Raw genomic sequence first — 12,959 nt, 5'->3', positions numbered from 1 at the left:
TGGCGGTGGTCACTGCTGATATCAGAAGAGATATCAAGTGGGGAGAGAGTAAGGCAGAGAGAGAACACCCCAAAGCTAACAACCTTTACGACTGGGATTGCATTTTTTCTGGACTTGGCAGCTCTCCGTCCTCCCCCCACCTTTTTGGGCAGAGTTCAATAGATGTTGCTGCCTGGCCCCCCAAGGTTTGGGCAGCACTGATGAAGAACTCAGATTAGATGACCTGGTGGCATACGCTGAGGCCCTAATGCAGCCCTCCACCTGGGGAGGTCCACCTCTGCTGGATATTTCTTATCACCAGGCAATACCAAGGCTCCCCTGCCATTGGCTCCCCTGCACGAAGACCCCACGGCCCCTTTACTCTTCCCAGGACCTGTGATGTATCCTGCTGTCTTGCAGGGTCCGTCAGATTTTGGATGGGCTGAGAAGAATGGAGTGAATGGAATGAGAGCAGTGGGAGAGATGAAGTCAGGGAGAGAGGCTTCTAGGGACAAACTCCCTCAGACAAGAGTTGGGAGCACAGAAGCACAGAGGGGAGCAGTTGCCACCTGGCAAGAGTGAGGCCTCCGGGGACAAAAGAGGAAAATGGTAATCACCACACTGTGGGGAAAGGCAGTCAAGTGTGTGGGAGGGCAGGAAGGTGGCCGTGTCTCTGTGACTGTCAAGGAGCAGCTCTGGTCTCTCTGCATGAGCGTGAGGAAGGGCCCCTGTAGCATCGGTTCTCAGCATCGGTTTGGGAAGAAGAGTCCAGAGAGAGGAGATTGGACCTGATGGGCTGGCTCCTTGGTGACTGAGTTGGCTGGAAGAGCCCCGAGGCCCACAGTCTGTCTGGTGATACAGCTTCGAGGCTTGAGTTTGGGAGACGAATGTCAACTCTCGCCCATGCAAGGTGACAGCTTTACTCTGTTGGCCTCCTTAGAGGCTAAATAAATAAATACTGAGATGTATAAACTACCCAGCTAAGGGAGAAGAGGAAGGAAGGGAGGGCAGCTCCTTAGAAAAAAATCCACTGCCCCCCACAACTAAACACATTCTTAATTGTCCCCTGGGAACATTTGTACATTTGACCAAAGCAAATCCCCAAGCAGTAACAGCAAAATTAGTCATAGGGGCTGGCGGTCCAGAGAGAGTCGGGGATCTGGAAGGTGGGAGGTGAGGAGAGATGGCAGGCATGTTTGAGAAGGTGAGAAACTTGGCTCCTTTCTCACTGTCTCTGTCAAGCTTTAGAAAGAAAGTGGGCGAGGCAAATAAAGTTCGAGAGGAAAGAAAGAGAAGGGCATATAAAAGGCAAACGCAAACCAGAAAGGAAAGAAAGTGAAGAAGAAAGAAAAAGGCGGGGAGAGGGGGAGAGACTATAATAAAAGAGGGTGAAGGCGGCCCCAGGAGGCTGGGCCTCGTCCCAAACCATCCGTCTTCATTGTCTCCGTGTGTGCAAAGGCAACTCCGGCATAAGGAAAAGCCACTATTGGAGCCGTGGCTTTATTTTATATCCTATACATCAGGAGGGAGGCAAAGCTTTATTTTCGCCAAGAGACAGATATTTTATTTCTCTCTTACGGTTTTATGTGTGAGAGATGTCAGGTTGCCACAATGGATGGCTAATGCATAGGCAAGAGGAAGCCGTGTTGGCATGCTGTGTGTCATGGGGTCTTGGGGGGGTGAGCGGGCCTGGGATTTAGGGCTGATGGGACACTCTGGGGGATTTCTGCTAAAACATCTCTCTTCATAAATCCAGAAGCATGGTCAGCTCAACAGGGAGAAGAAGGAGTTTTAGAGGGAAAAGAGTTGGGCTTAGAAATAAAGGAACCGCTTACCTTCCCACAGGCTCAGGCAATGGGGGCACGGCAGCCCCGTGGAAATGCAGAGACCCACATCCAAACATACATATGCTATTCACAGGGAAGTATTTTCCTGACACAATTCATTGTCAGTTGGACTTCCTTCCCTTATTTTATATTTTTCCACCTTTCCCCCCCTTCACCAGAAATCTTTTTTAACCTCCTCAGAGCCTTGGGGGAAAAGAGCTATTAATTTGCAAATCATCTGATCTGTGAAAGGATCAAGATGCCTGTTTTTCACTGCTAAATCCAATGTCTTGAGTGGACACACATATGCACACACAAGCCCATCGTGCTTCGAACCCTTGGGAATGTAGGTGCCAGATTTGAATCCAAGAAAAGCTCCTCCTTCTCCTGGGACCTGCAGCTGAATTAAGCCTCAGATCCCAAACTGCATAATGTTCATATTTTTAAACCTGGAGAGAAGTGGGGAGATGAGGGGCACAAAGAGACAGAGGGGGAAGTTTGTTAATTAACACATTCTGTTCAGGACTTAGACTAATTGTCTTCCCCACTACCACCCCACCCCCTAAGCCATATCTTACAAGAGTTGCTTTCATTCATTCTCATGCCCTACTCTTTTAATCTTGGGCTGTATTGGCTCACATCCACTGGGGAGCAGGAAGGTGACCATGTTCTTTCCTTCTTCTCAGAGGATTGGAGGTGGCACAAGATCCCCAGGCAATGAGCATGGGGACCTGGTCACACACTCCCTGGCCTTTGGGGAAGAGATTGAAGCTTTCTGGGTCTCAGTTTTCCCGTCTGTAACACCAGGGAATTCAGCTACATGATGGCGGTGGTCCCTTTCAGCTCCAACCTCCTCTGACCGAATGAGATAATGTGTGAAAACACTTTGTGAACGCTAAAGCTGGACGAATGCCAGGGATTATTATTATGATTCTAATCAATCCCCTTTTCTCCACTTGGATGTGGGCTGCTTGGCGCCGGCAAGCAGGCTAAAGAGGGCCGAGAGCAGGAAAGCTTAGCGAAGATGGAACAGCTCTGTGCCGTGGACAGAAAAAAGCCTGCATGTCCAGTAACATTCTCTCCTGTGTGCGCACCCCCACCCACCACCGCCCCAGGCCTGGTGGGAAGGAATGGGGAGAAGGAGGAGGCCTGACTTGGTATGACCCATTTCAGTCTACATGGCGGCAGAGAGTGTATTTCTTCAAAAGCATCGTTTGTCTCCAAGTGACTGACATAGGGACCTGATGGAAAGGCGATTTGCAATTGTTTTTTTCCAGGAAGAAAGAACAAGGTGTAGCTGATTAGCAAGTTAATTATTTCTGTACCCCAAGGGTTCCAGTGTGGTGGTAAGTTGTCCAGCCCTGGTGTAATTTCACAGTCCATGCATTTCCTGGTGAGCACCTAGGGTGTCTGAGTCTGTCTCTTTCTCCATGCACCTGCCTGTGTCTCCTGACACACCTGGGGAGATGAGCAGGAGCTTGGGAAGTAGATGGTGCCGTGTAGACATTCGGCCTCAGCTGCGGGTGGGGGGCCACACCAGGAGCAGGGTGGAGGAAGCCTAACTGATGCCATCTACCTCCGCTGAGTGACTAATTATCTGGCCCTTTCTTCTTCTTCTAAAAAAATCTTTTGTTTAATAAATATTAATGAGGCAGGTTATCAGAAAGTGGAGTTGCCGTGAGGTTATTTCCCCAGACTTAGCATGGAAAGAAACTGGGTTTGCAGAGCCCTTCCGCCTCTCAGCTCCTTGCAGCCGGCCAGCTCTTCCATGCTCATACACAATTGCCCACCTCTGACCACCCCTGGTTCACCAGCAGCTCCTCCAGTCTGACTTCAAGATCTGATTTCCCCTTGGGGGAGGAGAGGGAGGATTGTGTGGTCAAACAGGCCCCTCCCCTCAGAGAGATAAGTTGGAGATGTGAACATTAGCCTCAAGAATTAACAGCTTCTGCTGCTCTCTGCTCTCCAGGCTGGTGGGGCCAGCCCCCTGCCGCTCCTTCTGAGATGGATGAAGGGAGGGCTCTACAGTTTACTTAAGAGTGGTCCCATCTGCTCAGACTGGCCTTTCATAAGGGGAGGGATTTATGCAGCGTCCTTGTGCACAGACCTGGGATTTGGCTGAAAACCTTGGGCCTCTGAGAATATTACTGAGCGCTAAAACGTTCAGCCATGGAAATGATTTATGATTTTGTCTGCATGGACGGGGCATGTGGGGTGTGTGTGTGTGTGTGTGTGTGTGTGTGTGTGTGTGTGTGTGTGTGTGTGTTGGGGGGTGCATACACCCTGATGGGTGCTTTTCACTGGTGTCACTTTGAATCCAAACGTTTGGAAACTTTTTTCTTCTGTACTCACCCAGGAGACAGCCCACGCACCAAACTCTGCAGAGCAAGCTTCCTGACAGCAGGGTGAAGATGATACTTTCTGGCGCTAGCATTTGACTGTCCCCCAAGCAGTTTGGCTGATATCCCTGCTGATCCCTGGTGAGAGGCCGGGGGCTGTCTGAAATGATAGTTCTGGTGACCACTGCGTTGCTGGTGGCAGAGGATTTGGAGAGTGCATGGGTGGCTTCCTTTACCTCATACTCCTAAGAGGTCTCAGTAGGAGAAATGGGAGTGAGAGAAGGAAGCTTCAGGCACAGGAAGGCAGGCATGGGGAGGAGTACCTTGGCTCAGTCTTGCTACTGCCAGGGCAGAACGAAGCCCAGGGGTGGCTAAAACAGACCTAGAGAACAAAGCTTTGAGGTTCCATGTGGGATCTTGGCTGACTCTTGGGCAATGAAGTCCTTGGCCAGTTTGGAAAGACCTACAAGTGTCATTTATTCATAATCTTTGGGGACTAAGTGTGATTTCTTTTCACTGTCCAATGGCTGGTAAGGAAGGCAGCATTTCCAGCTTGCACGATACTCATTTGTGATTCTACCATCTTCTTGCCTATGCGCCAACTTGGTCTTATGGATGAAAATCCCAGCTTTCCCAGCTCTTCAGTTTTTCTTTTCCCTTGGGCCATTCATAATTGAACCAACTTTCTAGTCCACTGGCCAGCACACATTTTAAAAGGTGAGCTGGCAGGCTTGTAACAGCAGGCAAGGTTGTTCTCCAGTGGGCTCCAGGGAGGACATAGTTTCCCCTTATAAAAGTAAAGCAGGGAACCATTTCTATGACTTTTTTAGTGAAATATTTACCAGTAATTTTTTTTTTTTTTTTAGTTGAGATCTTACTCTATCATCCAGGCTGGAGTGCAGTGGCTCACAGCACACAGGCTCACAGCATCCTTGACCTCCTGGGCTCAGGTGTTCCTTGCATCTTAGCCCCCCGAGTAGCTGGGACTATAGGCACACACCCACCACTACGCCTGACTAATTTTTGTATTTTTTTGTAGAGATGAGGTCTCACTATGTTGCCCAGGCTGGTCTTGAACTCTTGGGCTCAAAAATACTCTTGCCTTGGCCTCCCAAAGTATTGGCATTACAGGTGTGAGCCACTGTGCCTGGCCCAGGATTTACCACACATTTGATAAATGCAGTGTTCCTTTTCTTCCTTCTGAATGAATAACTTTGCCAGTCAATGCTGAGGATCTGCAGAACCTAAAAAAATGCCTCCTTTGGCCTCTGTTTTAACACATGCTGGGCCTTGGGCCTGGCTCTGACAGATGAGGGTGCTGGGGTTAGAGAGTGGACACATTCCAGAGACCAGGTCTTAGGGTGTTATCTCTTCCCCTACCCCAAATCCTCACCCTCCATTTTATCTCTCTTTACCACAAATGCAGAGACCTCCTGGGGAAGTGTGAAGGGATGGGTTTTAATCAGCTCTAGGGAAGAAGGGGACTAAGGAAAGCCTAAAGAAAGATGGAAGCCAGGCGTGGTGGCTCACGCCTATAATCCCAGCACTTTGGGATGCTGAGGTGAGAGGATTGCCTAAGCCCATGGGTTCGAGACCAGCCTGGGCAACTTGGTAAGACCTCATCTCTACAGTAAATCATAAACATTAGCTAGGTGTGATGGTACATGCCTGTAGTTCCAGCTACTTAGAAGGCTAAAGTAGAAGGATCGCCTGAATCCAGCAGGTCGAGACTGCAATAGCCGTGAGAGTGCCACTACACCCTAGCCTGGGTAACAGAGTGAGACTCCAACTCAACGAAACAAAACAAAACAAAAAGATGGGGATAGTTGGAATTTTTAGATTACACTCTTCTGTTATACTTCTCACGTGTTACATGTTATGTCCTACAAATGATGCATTTGTTGCAGAAATATACAGCGTGTATGTGCATTTGCCAAGTGCTGCTTGGCCATAACAGTGTTAAATAAAATCGTAAGAAATGCTACCAGGGCCTTGCATGGGTTATTTAATTCTATCAATGATAAACAATGTTAATGTGTAGCATCTGTCAGCACAATATCATGTTTCATTGATATATGCTGAGATATATTTAAGCATGAAGGATACATTTTTCCAACACATATATCTCCCATTACTTAGGAGAAATGCAGTAGAAACAGTAGAAACCTTCCTCTCTGACATAAACCTGCACCCTGCACACACAGACTACCAGTCACATTTAGTCACACGGCCAGGCAACCGTGTACATGTTTTCATGCCTTCACCGATAAATGTGAATGTCGATTTTGTAAATGTAGATTCAGCTTTCTGTACTTGTACACAATTCTAGTTAGATGTACTGGCACACACATCAGGCAGAATTTCGGAGTCTTTGGTACATTTAAACATATTTGCTCTCACACTTACCTCTATACTGTTGCATAGATGAATGCTAACATCAACATGCACGTCCTCCCACATAGGGATATTTATGTGTACTTACCTGTAAGTACTCTTACTGCTAAGGGCTGACGTGCTTGGGAGGATGTGTGTCCATGTGCAAATGAATGCTCTGCACAGGCGCCTACCTAAATGTGCTTTTTTTTTTTTTTGAGTCAGAGTCTCATGCTGTGGCTCAGACTGGAGTGCAATGACACATTCACAGCTCACTACATTCTCGACACCTTGGGCTCAGATGATCCTTCTGCCTCAGCTTCCCAAGTAGCTGAGACTACAGGCACATGCTGCCATGCCCAGCTAATTTTTTTTTTTTGTAGACACAAGCTCACTATGTTGTCCAGGATGTCTCGAACTCCTGGCCTCAAACAATCCTCCTACCTCGGCCTCCCAAAGTGCTGGAAGTATAGGCATGAGCCACGGCGCCTGGCCTAAATGTGCACCGATGCACACATGCACATTTGTACACATATATAGGCACTCTACTCCTCCTCTGGGGAATACACTGACATTCACTGACACACTCCACATGGCCACCGAGCAAAAGCTGCCCTGTTACTCTCGGAGGCTTCAGACCTGCCAGACAGTTTTTGAACTGGGAGTTCTGTGTTTATTCTATATGAACCCTGAGGCCTTCAGGATGGGAAGCCTGGAGGAGCAGGGTCAAGATGCCAGCCTGTCTGGCCTCTGATGAAAATAATATGAAAACAGGATAAGGGGGAGATGGTTGGGTAGATGGTCTCTGCAGAGATGCCTCCAAAAGAGGATCAACCTTATATTTGCTGATTAGCAAACATGTCAGAGAGGCACGTAAGAGTCAGGATAGGCTGGGCTCAGTGGCTCAGCCTGTAATCCCAGCACTTTGGGAGGCTGAGGCGAGTGGATTGCCTGAGCCTGCGGGTTCAAGACCAGCCTGGGCAACTTGGCAAGACCTCGTCTCTATAATAAATCAAAAAATTAGCCGGGTGTGGTAGCGTGCACCTGTACTTCCAGCTACTTGGGAGACTGAGGCAGAAGGATCACTGGAGCCCAGCAGGTCCACACTGGGGTGACTGTGAGCGTGCCACTGCACTCTAGTCCTGGCAACAAAGTGAGACTCCAACTCAAAAAAAAAAGTCAGGATACCTGATTAACTTCTCTGGTCCTGGTTCCGATGCCAGTAGCTGTGTGAAGTTGGCAACCTGCTCTATGGGCCTCAGTTTCCACATCTGTAAGGAATTGGCCGAGATGGGTGGTTTTCATCCCTGAATGCACAGTGGAAACATCTGAGGACTTAAAAAAAAAAACCTGCCTGTTGCCATGTGCACAGTGGCTCATGCATATAATTCCAGCATTTTGGGAGGCTGAGGCAGGAGGATCACTTGAGGCCAGGAATTCGAGACCATCATGGGCAACATAGAGAGACCTTGTCTCTACAAAAATAAAAATAAATTAGCCGGTGCAGTGGCACGCACCTGTAGTCTGGGCCACTCAGGAGGCTGAATGCTCTGCACTCTAAAAAATAAAATAAAATACATACATCTGGGTTCCACTCTAGATCAATTAGATCAGAATCTCTGGGAGGTGAGTCCCCAGCCTCTTATTTTTTTTAAAGCTCCTCGAGTGGCTCTATGTTCAATCAAGGTTGAGATCCCCTGGCCTAGATTATCTCCAAGGCTTTTCTGGCCCCAAAATCCTATGCCATGGAGGACCTTGTATGTATAAAGCACTGTGCTGGGCACCAGCACGATCTGCTGAAAGTTCTAGACAGGGTCTCAAAAAGTTATGCCATATATACACATACTGCCAGTAGGTGCCTGATCCATGTGATAGCTGTCTTTGCTACCCACATGCATTGTCTGCCCAGCTCCTCACCCAACCTGTCGGATGGCATAATATTTTTAGCAGGGTAACTGATAAGGCACAGGCCCCGAGAGGAAAGTTTTCTCCCTCCCCCAGCCCTGAGTCAGAGAACACCAGCCCCCAGGCCCATGCCCCAGTTCTGGAGGCTGGCTGGTGGCTGAAGAGCAAGCTGAACTGCGTGTCCTAGAAAACTGCTCTCAGACCAGGGCCTTTGGGAATCTCACATTAATATTCTCCCCAGGCAGAGTCAGTCCCCCTTGAAAACAAACCTGCTCTGTGACCACACCTGCCTGAGAAGGCTGAGCCCCCCTGAGGCATCTCTTCCACGTGTCTGGATGAAAGCAGAGCTGAGAAAACCAGGCTGGGCTGCCACCCACAGGGCCCATCTCTGTTGGAGGATGCTTACAAGCCTGTCAGGGAGGGGTTCTGCCATTCACCTGGGGTGGATGGAGGAGGGGGGATCATTCTGGAGGGAGGGCTTCCACTTTTCCCTCGATGATGATTGCTTACTCAAGACCTCTGAGAGAAACTCAGAGCCGAGTCTGCTTCTCACTCTTTCCCTCTGTCTCCCTCCCTCTCTTTAGCCGCACTGGCCTGCCCAGGCATTTGAATTCATTTTCTATAGGAACATTATCCCAGTATGACCACAGGGCTCCTCTGTCCACTTGAACACTGGACTAGCAACTGGGCCTGTGAATTTGGGCTCTGACCCTCTTGTTCACTCCTGTTTGCTGCCTGTTTCTCTGTTTGCCTCTTTTTTCTCCCCCTTTTGTTTTATCTCCTTCCCCAATGACATACAGAGTGAGTCTTGGCCCCCACAGGGCAGGAGAGGCATGGAGGATGGGCTTGGTGCTGAGGAGGGAGCCCCAGAGACAGCACAGACTCCTCAGATTCTAAGCCCGGATCCAGAGTCCTGGCTTCCCAGGCTGCAGCCCACCTCCCCTCAGGCTTGGGGAGCATCACACCCCGGGATATGATGGATTCTCCAGGCACCTTCAAAGAGCTCTGCATTTGTTTGCAATGCAGACCTTGAATCCTGCTCTGGTCATAAATGTTGTTTATTTTGACTAGGACCTACTGAAAGGGGGCTGGGGTGGGGAGGGCAAAGGGAATTCTGTAGGGAAGATCATAAAACCATTAGCAAGGCAAGGCTTTTAGGGGTCACGGGATCATAGACATTTTCTGGCTGGAAGGAGCATAGGCCATCAGAAAGGTCAGAGATGACCACTTTTTAGCAAAAGGTCTTTAGGGCTACACAGGGCTAGGATGGGGGACTTTGGGCCTCTTGTATGGGGATTCTGTCTAGAAAGTGGACACAAAGTATGGGGTCATGACCCTCAATAACCTTACACCAGGTGGAGGAGGCCAATCTTTGCTGAATATGATGGATTTCCCCTCCCAGTGGGAAGAGCCAGTTGCCTGGCTGTATAGCAGAACCTCTTACTCTGGGGAGTGGGCATAGCTCCTGGGTGAGAGACTCTGCTTCCACTCAGGACACAACTTGTTTGTTTCCAGTATTATCTATAAAGCAGCTAGTAGCTTGATGCTCTTCCAATACCTTGTCTTATTCAGCCTTCAAAACAATTCTGAGGCCAGGCACAGAGGCTCATGCCTATAATCCCAGGCACCTTCAAAGGTGGGATACTGAGTTGGGAGGATTGTTTGAAGACAGGAGTTCGATTTGGTATCTGGGCAATGTACCAAGACCTTGTCTCTACAAAAATAAATTTTTTTTAAAACCCACAATTCTGAAGAAATAGTTTTATCTCCATTTTGCAGATAAGAAAACTGAAGCTCAGAGAGGGAGGTAGATTGTTCAAGGTCTCACAGCAAGTTAGTGGTAAGGCTGGGGGACTAGGCTTTAAGACTCTGGATTCCATACGCCTAATCTCCTCTGTATCTCCCCTCTTCTCCACCATCCACTATAGACTGGTCCTCTGCAGCCTGAGAGACCTAATGGGAATAGGGTTCCCCTCCCTCTAAAGCATATATTGGGCTGAGGAAAACTTGGGGGAGAAACCTCCTTCTTGTAGGGGAACAGCAGTCCTTCCAGTCCTCAGCGTAGACCTGGCTCACTCTGCAGAGAGCATGCTCCCATCAGTCCAGTTCAGAGTCAGATAACGCTCTTGGTTACCTGCTGCCGGACTCAGAGCAAGTCACTTCACCTTTCTGAGTCACCTTCCAGATCCATCTCCAGTCCTGGGGTCCTCCTGGAGGGTGATGGGTAGCCAAGGTGGTGGCATGCTGATTCCCTCTCAAGCTCATTTTTGGAGTATAGTTCAGGGGAGATTAGGAGGAGATGAGACTCGGTTTTGCCACCAACCCCAACTCAGGTCACAAAAAGCTACCTCAAAAGCAGGCAAGGCAAGGCTTGCTAAGATCCCTGCTGAGAACATGAGCAGCAGGGCCAGGGCAGAGGCAGCTTAAGTAGCAGGTCTCCCCTGATCCCCTGACTGTGTAATCCAGTTGCTCAGAGAATGGAAAATCCCCTTCTCCTCCCCTGACCCCCTCCCCCACAAAGGCCTCCTAATAGGCCTGCCAGCTTTGGGGCACTAATCTGCCCAGACATCACTCTGTGAGCAGGTTGCCTGGGGTCCCAATCCCAGCCGCCCCTCAGTGGGAGATGGGGAAGGCTGGGGTGGGAGTCTGGGCAGGAAGGGGGGTGGGGGGCTCACCTGCTCTCTGGCCTACCCAAAGGATCAGAGAAACAAACAGGCCCTCAGTGCTAAGGAAAACTTTAGAGATGCGGACCGGGTACAGGATGGGTGGGAGGCCGACAGGAGGGCTGGTCCACTGGCAGATGTGCCTTGGGTGGGACCTATTCTTTTTTTTTTTTGAGTTGGAGTCTCACTCTGTCGCCCAGACTGGAGTGCAGTGGCCGCTCCCGGCCACCGCAGCCTCGACCTGCTGGGCTCCGGCGATCCTTCCGCCTCAGCCTTCTGAGTAGCCAGAATTACAGGCACGCCCAACCACGCCTGGCTAATTTTTTTGATTTATTGTAGAGATGAGGTCTCACCTGCCCAGGCGGGTCTCGAACCTGCGGGCTCAGGTGATCCACTCACCTCAGCCTCCCAAAGGCGCGGGATTACAGGCTGAGCCACCGAGCCCGGCTGGGATTTCTTCTTAAAAAGCCCCTGTTATTGCACCCACCATGCCTCTTTCATTTTTATTTAAAGACAGCTCCCTCCCCAGCACCTTCGCTTCCCCACCCCCTACACTTTCACTCATCCATCCGCTGAGCCACTGACAGCTGCCCTGCGGGTGAACTCCTGATCCTCCCGTGGCTGGAGCGATACTGGAGGGGCTCAGGCCAGAGCATCCCCCCACTACTCCTCCACTTACTCATTCCAGATAGAGCCACCTCCATTCCCCTGAGTCAGACCCAAAGAGAAGAAACAGGCAAAAGGACCAGAAGGAGGAAAAGAAATAAAGGAAGAGGGGAGAAGAGAAAAAAAAATAAAACAGAGAGACAGGCAGTGAAAGAGGAGAAGGGAGGAATGGAGGAGGAGGGAGAGAGGGGAAGAAACCAAAGACCAGAAGCTGGAAAGAAAGGAAGGATAAAGGGAGAGAGGGCGGAGGCCAGAGGGGTGGGAACTCTCCTTGGAGCCAGAGTCAGTCATCCTTAAAGGCTGAAGATGTGGAAGGGAGGGGAAGGAGGGGGCTGGGAGGAACTGGGGAAGGAGCCCCACCCCCCACCCCCAGGCAGGAAGGGAAGCTCCTGGTGGCTCCAGGTATGAGGAGCCCCACCCACCCAGCTCCCACCTCTGGGAACACAGCCCTTCTTACCTGTGAAGGTTATAATCCCACACTTTGGGAAACCATGGCAGGAGGATCACTTGAGGCCAGGAGTTTGAGACCAGTCTGGGCAACATAGTGAGACCCCATCTCTACAAAAAATTTTTTTAAAAAGTTAGTCGGGTGTGGTGGTGCATGCCCGTAATCCCAGCTACTTGGAAGGCTGAGGTGAAAGGATTGCCTGAGCCCAGGAGTTGGAGACTGCAGTGAGTTATGATTGCACCACTGCACCACAGCCTGGGCAACAGAGTAAGAGCCCATCTCCTTAAAAAAAAAAAAAAAAAAGGCCGGCTCAGCTCAGCCTGAAATCCTAGTACTTTGGGAGGCCAAAGTGAGTGGATTGCCTGAGCCCGAGGTTTGAGATCCGCCCAGGCAACTCGGCTAGACCTCGTCTCCACAATAAATCAAAAATTAACCAGGCATGGTAGCACATGCCTATAGTTCTGGCTTCTTGGAAAGCTGAGGTGAAAGGATCGCTGGAGCCCAGCAGGTCAAGGCTGTGGTGGCCAGGAGTGCGTGCCATTGCACTCCAGTCTGGGTGACAGAGTGAGACTCCAACTCAAAAAATAAAAATAAAAATCAATATGTGCCAGGCTCAGTGGCTCAGCCTGTAATCCCGCGCTTTGGGAGGCTGAGGTAAGTGGATTGCCTGAGCCCACGGGTTTGAGACCTACCTGGGCAACTTGGCGAGACCTCATCTCTACAATAAATCAAAAAAATTAGCCGGATGTGGTAGCGCACA

The sequence above is a fragment of the Carlito syrichta genome, unplaced genomic scaffold, assembly GCF_000164805.1.
Source record: "Carlito syrichta isolate Samal-C Ts95f unplaced genomic scaffold, Tarsius_syrichta-2.0.1 Scaffold309200, whole genome shotgun sequence".
In the NCBI taxonomy this organism is placed as follows: domain Eukaryota; kingdom Metazoa; phylum Chordata; class Mammalia; order Primates; family Tarsiidae; genus Carlito; species Carlito syrichta.
The sequence above is the reverse complement of the archived record's forward strand: the minus strand, read 5'-3'. Positions refer to the sequence as shown.